Source organism: Protopterus annectens, chromosome 10.part0 (assembly GCF_019279795.1).
Source record: "Protopterus annectens isolate FY-2018-M chromosome 10.part0, PAN1.0, whole genome shotgun sequence".
In the NCBI taxonomy this organism is placed as follows: Eukaryota; Metazoa; Chordata; order Ceratodontiformes; family Protopteridae; genus Protopterus; species Protopterus annectens.
Genome location: NC_056744.1, coordinates 1,097,052,346 through 1,097,061,585, shown reverse-complemented (window position 1 = coordinate 1,097,061,585; position 9,240 = coordinate 1,097,052,346). Strand labels below are relative to the sequence as shown.

General features: G+C 36.2%; 1 protein-coding gene across 1 annotated transcript in view; it reads left to right on the top strand.

Moving 5' to 3' along the window:
* Positions 1 to 3,077: 3,077 nt before the first annotated feature.
* LOC122813494 (leucine-rich repeat-containing protein 7-like) overlaps positions 3,078 to 9,240 on the top strand; it is a 638,320-nt gene continuing 632,157 nt past the window's right edge. The window contains exon 1 of the mRNA XM_044085838.1: positions 3,078 to 3,154. The gene's annotated coding sequence lies outside the window, so the exon portion shown is untranslated. The remainder of the gene's footprint in view (positions 3,155 to 9,240) is intronic.

The window sequence follows — 9,240 nt, the reverse complement described above, 5'->3', positions numbered from 1 at the left end:
TCTTTCCTTTGATAATCACATTGCCACAGTAATCAGGAAATCCTTCTACGTGGCACACCTCATCACAAAAGGTTTCTCATCCAGGAAAAAAGAGGTCATTGTTCCCCTCTACCCATCACTCATTAGACTCATTATAGAGTACAATGCCTCTTTTGGTATGTACCTCACAAGACATCTACAACAACTGGAAAGGCCACAGAAATACCTCACAAAGAGGATTACTGGCCTCAAACAGATGCCCTATGCAGATTGTCTCAAAAAACTCCAGCTTTACTCTGTCGCATATCACCTACTCAGAGGCTATCTCTGCCTAACATACAAAGCTATGTCAAACCCAGAGCTGTTGGACATGTTCCACTTAAAGAAATCCCAATCCCTCCGAGCTACATTCTCTAGGGACCTAAACCTTGTCACCACAATAAACAGAACATGCTGGAGAGATAGATTTATGTCCCAGAGACTTCCCATACTCTGGAACAAACTACCTATCTATATCAAACAAAGCTCCTCATTAGCACTCTTCAATAAAAATCTTGATGATTGGATGGGAGATAGAAAATTCACCCCAAGGATCACTTCTGTGGCTCTGCTTGACAGAGGCACAGGAAAATAAATTTCTTGGGTGGCAAAAGCCAGGGTACCATTTGGCTAGGCTTATATAAGCCCTAGGGCCAATAGCTAGTACCTACCTATGAACCTATTAGAAGGACATCTCCTTTTCCACCCTGAGGAATGCATCATGAAGTTCATATACTGCCTATAACAGAATCATCATCTGAAGCCTCTGAGTCACCATTCTAATCACAGAGTTTACTCTCTTGAGTCATTTAGTGGTGTATTGTAGGTACTTGGAATAAGAGACCCACCTCCTGCATCTGGTCACTATGCTTGCACATGCAAACAGGTCCACGTTGAGTAGGGTCCACATGGTCTTCCCACTCTAGAGTGCACATCTCAGGTTCTGGACATCTGTCAGATGTTTGATATCTGGTGGTAGCATGTGGCAGGGTCGCAACAGTGGACCATTAAGGAGCTTGGTCTGAAGCCCACTCATGGTTGGTGTAGACCTCTCTACACCTAGCGCTGTTTGGCAAGCATGCAGTCCAGCACTTATACCTGATCCCCTGAGGCACACAAAGAAACATATGTGTGTATGGATTCACTTTATAATCTCAAAATATTGAAATATCGAATTTAAGTATCTCGAGACTATAACACCAAAAACCAAAACCGCGAAATTCAAAACCGAGAACAACAAAACACTACACCACACATACAAACACAAATACACCTACCTCTCAACACTACAACAAAGCAAAACAACACACACAAACACAACAAAACAAACACACATACTTACCCTTCCTATAAGCAGAGGGACAAGCCCCCCTGCACCCCCCACACCCCGCTACTTATATATACTAACTCCGAGGTCACACTAAACACTGAAAAACAGAAAACCCACCACCACACATTCTACACCCCCCTTGCACAAACACACATCACATACATACAAACACCACCACTCTCAACACTGACACACTCACACTCTTACCTACCTACCCTAACCCACACTTAAAACTCCCATCACACTCACAAACACACAAACCCTCCCCAAAACCTTTAAAAAAAAATAACACTTAGCTAATGCGCCATCAGTACCATGGGTTCGACATTTCCAAGTTCCAGATTCTGCAGTTTCGCGCAACTGCAGATTCAACAATTTGGTCACAAGATACTGAAATTCGACATTTCAGTATTTTGAGATTCCAAGTGAACCCGTGTGTATGCACACACACACACACACACACACACACACACACACACACACACACACACACACACACACACACGCACACACACACACACACATACATATAGCCATCATTTTACTATACTCCACTAACTGTACCTTTTCTTTCTTTGGGTTATAACGTACATAATATTATATATTTTATGCCTTCCATTGAACTTAACTCACTGCCAAGATTAATTCTGTTAATTTCCCTTTTCTTTATTTTCCAGGGTTGCCATGTACTGTCTTTGAAATTTTTTTCTTGTAAAACTATAACTTTCTTTATACCACAAGATTGTCATAGTTAATTCATCTGGCCCAGATAGCTAGGTCAGTAATCAAAATACAATAACAAAATAAATAAGCACATATTTATTAAAAGCCCATGATCAATGTATCATTTTACTTTTTATTTTATCCATTCATTTATTTACTTATTGTACCGCCTTTTCATTGCTTTTATATCATAGTTCTGTGTTGCATATGTGAGACAGTATGTGCTACCATCCGACTAACTAATGATTATCAGCCTAAGTTATTTGGTAACTATTTGAAATGCCAAGACTCATTAGTATGAGTCCCAGAATACCAATGCTGAATGATCAAAAATGCAGACTTGCATATATTAAATCCAAGATTGCTGTTCCTTGAACAATTTCCTTTTCTCCAAGGATTTGGTGATGTTGGAGTTAGTATATATTACTTTGGGGGGCTTGCCTCCACATTGGGGATGCAAGTGAGCTTGCCTCTTGTAAAAAGCAACTTAGAGGAGAAAAGCTATGTTTGACATCCGCTGTTCTACTGTGTTTTCATTCATTTTCATTGCTTTGTGACTTAATATTACAAATCAATGCATTTCAATAGGGAGTCTAATTACTTACTTAAATTACTGCATCATACCTGTGATGGTGATGTTAGCCATCTCTCCCAGGCACTTTGTTTACCTTATATTAGTAAGTGAAGGAAAGGATCATACGTTTAACGAAAGATGTTCAGTTGTCTGTGCTATAAAGCGTGTCTTATTAGCTGGACTGCAGAGTTATATTTCACTATGCTGACACATATATCAATTTTGAAGCATTCAGTAAGATAAATGTTCCTTTGTTACAGGCTCATAGTAGGAAAGGTTTTATGACTATTTATTCTATAATATGGTTAAATGTTATGTATCAAATCTCCAAGTCAACACAGTATGGTAAACATATGCCATATTTTTTGTCTTTCTTTAGTTTATCCTTATTAGAAGAACTTGATTGCAGTTGCAATGAGTTGGAAAGCTTGCCCCCTACCTTTGGTTATCTTCACAGTCTTCGAACATTAGCAGCAGATGAAAATTACTTGATACAACTCCCTCGAGAGGTAAAGTACAATTGCTTTAAAAATAAGCAAAGCCAAAGGATAGTCCTTTTTAACACTTAAAGTTACAAGTCAGAGATTCTTTTAATTAGAGCATGCTTAATGTGCATTAAGTATTCAAGTATGGAAACCAGTACTAAAGTAATAAATGCCTTTCATGCCCTTCATATAATCATGGATATAACTCATCTAATAGTATCCAGAAGAATTTACTACTGCATTCTGGGAGCTTTGTTATTTAATACCTATATGCAATCCCACGGAAGCTTTCTTGGATCATGAGGGTAAAATGCCCTAAGAGACTTTCCCTAAATTTGTGTCCATAATTGAGATACTGAAATAGTATTCACTTTTCAGCCCACGAGTGATTCATATTTACCAATAGCTGGCATGATTTTCTGCTGTACTCAGGTCACAAAACATTGTTTTTTTTTTTAGCACAGAGGTCTAAAAACATCTTTTTGTAAACAAGTATTTTTCTATGGTAGTACATCTGCCTTTATTTGTTGCTTCATGCTAAAGCAATTCAACTGAGATGTCTTTGAGATGTACTGCAGATGAGCATGCTGATTTTTTGAGGTTATTTACATGAAGGGCACCGATTTAGTGAGTTTGTGCTACTCGTACTATCGTTGCAGACTGACAGTATTATTATTATTATTTATATTATCATTTATTTTTTTAATTTATTCCTTTAATATAGTTTGTTAAATAAATGCATTCTTAGGGTACATGTGAGAATGTCCAGTGGCAAAGAGTTAGTTTTATTGTTTGATATTAAAACTTACTGCAAGTCTCGCTGTGATGCCAAGTTGAGTTTCATATCTTACTTTCTTAAATGGATATTTGCGCTGTAATAACTGCATTTCATCACCACTAAAATGCTCAGTTTAACAAAGATATCATTGCATTTCAGGTGCCACTGCATAACTGTAATTCTCTTCCTTCAGTGGAAATGTTTGATTTTGTTCCTTTTGCTATTATCAGAGCAATGCCGTCTGAGACTGTGTGCATATAATACAACAGCAAGTGTCCTTCCACCTATTATTCATGGGTATTTATCAGACATAAGCAGCAGATGAAAACTGCACAATGCAGCTTTCTCACATGTTCAGCTATAACCAATTTATAGATTCATAGTTTCATAGGTACTTACTTGGCTATTAATCTGTGAGGATCTGAAGAGACCTACCTGTACAGTCACATGGTAATTTTTAGCCCGTATATTTTCCATACACTTACTCAGAGGTGGGTCATACAAGTATATATTGGGACACTTATGTGTTTTTCCTATCCATGAAAGACAGAAGAGCTAACCTGAGGGGGAAATTTTGGTTACCATCCATTTGTCCATATTTATTTAAATAAAGCAAGAGAAGTACTTCACTTTATGTGGAATAGAAGACTGTTCCATAGAAACAGTATTCTCTGATACAACCTATCCCTCCAACATGTTTTATTTATTTTGCAGAAGTACCTATGAATGTGTAATTGGTCTTTTAGAATCAGTTGAAGCTATATACTTGAGGTACAGATTGCCCCACAGTCACCTATATGACTATAATTAGAAAAACAAAGATTTGAGACAGTGTACGTAGTTTTTACAACTTAGGCCCTTGAGTTTTTGTAGTGAGAAAGCATTGCAGTTGTGACAAATATTTAGACAGGTACATACCAAGTGGGGCATTATACTCTGTGATCAGTCTAATAAGTATTTTTTTAAATGTAAGGCAAGCTGAAGGATGAACATAAGTGTCCTTTTTAATACTTGGGATTATATGCAGTCTTTTTAATCATTTCTATTATCATTTATAGTTTCTTGTCATCCTACTGAGTCATTATCTAATTGTAACATTTTCCAGTTGTGCAATTTTGTAGTGTCATTTTCCACGATGTTATTGCTTCAAATTGTCACCTTTGCTAAGTATATTTAATTTGCATTTTAATACTGTCATTATGTGCATCCTACTTCCTACATATTCTCATTGGAATTTAAATATTATTGTTTGTTTGTACATTTGTCCTGGGTCATAGCTTAAAAGCGACATAGCCCGATCCACTCAGCTAGTTATAACATAAATATAACAAAAACTGTTTATTTTGTCTTCACCAGACTATAGCTTACATAGAAGAGTTTAAAGTTTTGTGGAGTGCTGCTAAACTCTGCATCCTCAGTGGAGGGCAGCCTTCCACCCAGTAAAACTGTTATCATGTACCTAGCCAGTGTTCATGACCCATGCTTACCTTGTGCTTGCAGGTTACAAACTATAAATATATGTATTGGCCTTGTCAGATCTTGGGTTTTGGTGGTCTGCCTAATCAGTTTATAAGCATTCTACCATATGTTTTTAGCCACTGTTACATTAAGCAAAATACAAATGGAGACCACATGTGATACAAAAAAATGATATAAGCACAGCAAAGCATGCATTTCTTTTACCTGTGACACTTACACCTTACCATGGATTTGGACACTGACTTTGGCTGCCTACTGTTGGTGTATAAGTCTGCAGCCAGTACCCTGACATGTTCTCCCTATAATATTCACAACAGTCCTGGACTTTGGTTGTGATGTCCTGGATATCAATATACAAACCTGTTGAATTAATGTACCTTGCTTTATCTGATGCAGGCCCTGTCTTCTTGAAGAGTTGTTGTTTCCTTCACAGTTGGTTCATCAGCCGCTGTGAGCCATCAGTGACTAGTAATGGTTGCAGGCATAAGGCTAGAGCATTTGGGTAAATCACTGTTTCTCGGGCCAGACTCCTCTAATGTGAAGCTCAGTACTTTGAAGACTCATGAGCCCTTACTATTCCACCATATCTGCATTTCAGAGATCTGTAAAGAATCAGCCCTTTCATAAGGCCTACCCCATAGGCACCTGCATGGTAACTGTTATTTGCCATATTGTTTTTATTATTATTATGTTATTTTATTCTTTTATTGCTATTTGTAAAATGCCTTGTGTTTGCACCTTAAATAGTCTCCCTCATTCATTCCATCATTCATTTCAGAAGGCACTGTTCAGACTGTCATATCGATAATAAAATGAAGCTGCAATCATTGTTCTTTGTTTTGTATTCCTTTGGTTTTTATATACTTGTCCTGTTAGCTTCCTTAGTCCTTCTGTCTGGTTTGTCTATATTTTTCATCTCCATTCCACATAATTTATTGCTTCAAGGTACAAGAGCTCAGTAATTCTCAGTAAAGGCAGAACTGTATGTAAATATTGTCCCACTCATTAGAGTAGCTCCTGTAGGCATCTTAAATTTCTGATTGACCTACTAGGACAGCAGCAGTTACCAAAAAAATATCATGTTTAGAATTGTAAAGTATGTACTGGACATAACATGCAAGCATCCTGCATCCCTCATTCCTCCCAGAAAATGGTGCCTGCACCTTTTCATTTTAAGCTGTTGTTTCTGCACTGTCAGAATAATAGCATTATCACCCCCCCTGCTTCTTGGTCATTGAGTAACCTGTCTTTCTGACAGCCATGTCCTCATTCATCTGATCAACACTGATTATCCCAGCTTATTTTTAGCAACATGAGCTGCTGTTAAAGACAGTGATCTCATAAATGTTGCTGATAAATGATATTTACTCGTGGGTACACCGTGAGAAGTTACAGAGATTATGTAATATGTGTTAAATTTCCTGATTCAAGCTTTTAGAAACTTTAGATTCAGAACAGCTGGGTACTGGATGGATCATTAACTTATTTTAAGTTAATAATCTTACTGACAAAGCACAATACCTGGGAGAGCATTAAGCTAAAGCTAGCTTAAAAGAAAGCATGAGGTTCAGAGGATATTCTGAACTTAATAAGGTTAAGTGTGCAGAGAAATAAAAACATAATCTCAGTAGAAGTAAAAATCTCAGCTCCAGTTTCAAACAGTGATATGTGTTTCAGAGAAAGTTAAACTGTACAACAAGACTATCTACAGAAACTGCATTACCAAAGCAATAATACCTGACAGAGTTGGCATTACTGGAGAAATAGCAGGTTACAGGGGAAGGGCCTTTCCACTCCTAAAAGGCCAGGTGTTTCCCCAAGGAGGGCATTATTGATTGTTGTTAGAAAATGGAACTGCACATTTTTATAAGAAATAATTGAGAATACAACACTTTCTATTGTTTGCCATTCTCATGTTTGACATAAAATATCGTTAGTTAGCTAGTTAGTTATTTGTTTACTTATTTATTTATGTTTATTTTTCTGCAATGCATTGATTTCATGTAGCAATTTTTTCATAAAAATTGTGATGAGTTTCATAGACTTAGAATGTGAAAACTTATTTGAGAAAAGAGGTTTCTATTTTCAAGTATTTTAACAAAATATATAACTTTTTTTTTTTAATTATAAGTTGTAATCTATGTTTTATAGCATTTGTAGAAAGCTTACATTTTATCTTTAGGTTCAGTAGTTTTAGTTTATGTTTAATAGTTTTTGTCCATAGGTGTACTGATGTATTTTTGCAATGCTGTCATTTTGAAGCAGGTTGTTGTTTGCAGATATTGTGTGGTTTCATTTTTTTTTTTTTGAGAGTATGCTCATTTTTTTCATTCTTCTGTTGTTTTCCAGTAGTATGCAAAGTTTCCAATTTGTTTCCTGCTGTAGATGTTATGTCTTTTAGTCCAGTCCATCTTCAGTGAGAATTTGTACAGTTGTTCTTGCTTATGATGCGACTTGGGTAACTTTTTGATAGGCTGCCAATGATACTTACTTTTGGCATCAGTTCTCCTGAATATTTTCCCTGTTATTTACCTGGTGTACTATCATGTTTTTAATTGAAGGTGCTGTGATCATTTCTGAGGGTGTTAAAACATAAAGAGTATTATCCACTTGCCTGTGTATGAGGAGAAGCCTCTGGGGAGATTCTGCTGCGATGGTAGATGATTCTTAATATAGTGATCCTGGGGTGCTTCTTTTTTGGGTGGGTCCAGGTGCCTGTGAGAGGTAATAAATTAGTCCCTCATTATAGAAAAGTAATAAAAACAAGTACTTACTTCCATTCATAGTGTAGGTTCCTTTATTAGCAGATGAGCGATACTTAGAAAGCTGAGTACAAATGGTTTAGTCAGGCCTTTTATTATGGTTTTAGTGGGTGGGTCTAAAGTAGTCACCTCCCATTACATCATAGGGGTCTGTTTAGGGGGAGGGTTCAGTTTATTGAAAAGCCTATGACCTGCCTGGTTTAAGATGGTGGAGCTAACAACAGGAGCTATAATTATTTAAACTGCATCATTAATAAGTCCATCAATGTTTTGAACCACTGGAGCAGCATAGGTCCAGCCCATAATAATATATATATATATATATATATATATATATATATATATATATATATATATATATATATGTGTGTGTGTGTGTGTGTGTGTGTGTGTGTGTGTGTATGTATGGCATACGGTATGTTTTCTTGCTCATTTATTATTTTGGTGGTTGTTTTATTCTTTGTTGCAGTACTTTATTAGTTTTATTTCCTCCTGCATCACTGTTTTGAATCTTGTTTGAACTTCTTTACTTTTTGCTATTCTTGAAGTTCATGGTTTTGTACACCTATTGATGTTATTGTTTTTTTATGGGTATGCTGTTCATATTTTCTTGTTTTGTTTTTTTGTTCCTTTTTTATTGTTTTGTCAATAGTCGTGGAGTGATTGTACTACTAGATGTTAATTTTTAATTATTTCTTTCATACTGTTGGTCTTTTTAATGATGTCTTCAAGTAGTTAAGTCTGCTTCTAAAATCTTGCATTGAAAGATCTAACTTTTCTTTTTTTTTTTTGCAGTAACTGATTTTTAATGCTCAGGTCTAAGGATTGTTTTACCTAATTATGAGGTCATGTGATCATATGTGCTTCAGTTTTTCTTGTATTTTTAATAGATTTTTTTTTAAGTTGTAGTACAGCTTTGCAGGTCCGAGCTTCACAGCTCCTTACTATGCTGCCATGAAGCCATATAATTGATACTGGGCTCTTTTAGTACATCAATACCCTATGGAATGAAGTCCATTCTCCAGCAGAGTATCACTGCTTAGATTTGTTTCTTTCATTTATCTTCATACTTCTTATTGTTTAAAAAAATA